This window comes from Charadrius vociferus, unplaced genomic scaffold, assembly GCF_000708025.1.
Source record: "Charadrius vociferus isolate BGI_N301 unplaced genomic scaffold, ASM70802v2 scaffold38, whole genome shotgun sequence".
Classification (NCBI taxonomy): Eukaryota; Metazoa; Chordata; class Aves; order Charadriiformes; family Charadriidae; genus Charadrius; species Charadrius vociferus.
Genome location: NW_009650176.1, coordinates 2,728,382 through 2,728,765, shown reverse-complemented (window position 1 = coordinate 2,728,765; position 384 = coordinate 2,728,382).

Sequence of the window (384 nt, the reverse complement as noted above, 5' to 3'; positions counted from 1 at the left end):
CTTTCCTCCCTTTGGACCATGCGGTGGCTCCCATGTCCTGAGCAGCATGACTCAGTACGGAGCTCTGCCGAAACGCCGAGCCGGGATTTAAATGTGAGAATGAAAATGAAGTTTTTTGGCAGTCGACCTCCTCATGTTGAACGACGTGGGATGGCGCTTGAGGCACATGTTATAGCAGCAGGTGACTAGGCGCAAGGCCAGTAAGTACTCCAGGACCAACATTCCCCCATTATTTGCCCAGTTTAGATGCTCCGGACCAACCAGCTGACAAAACACTTGGGCTGGAGCAGCGTCACAGCTCTGCCGTGTGACAACTGGAGAAGATTTCCTGGCATTCATCTTTTTTGTTCAGTTGGCTGCTTCCTCTCCCTCTCCCCCACCACC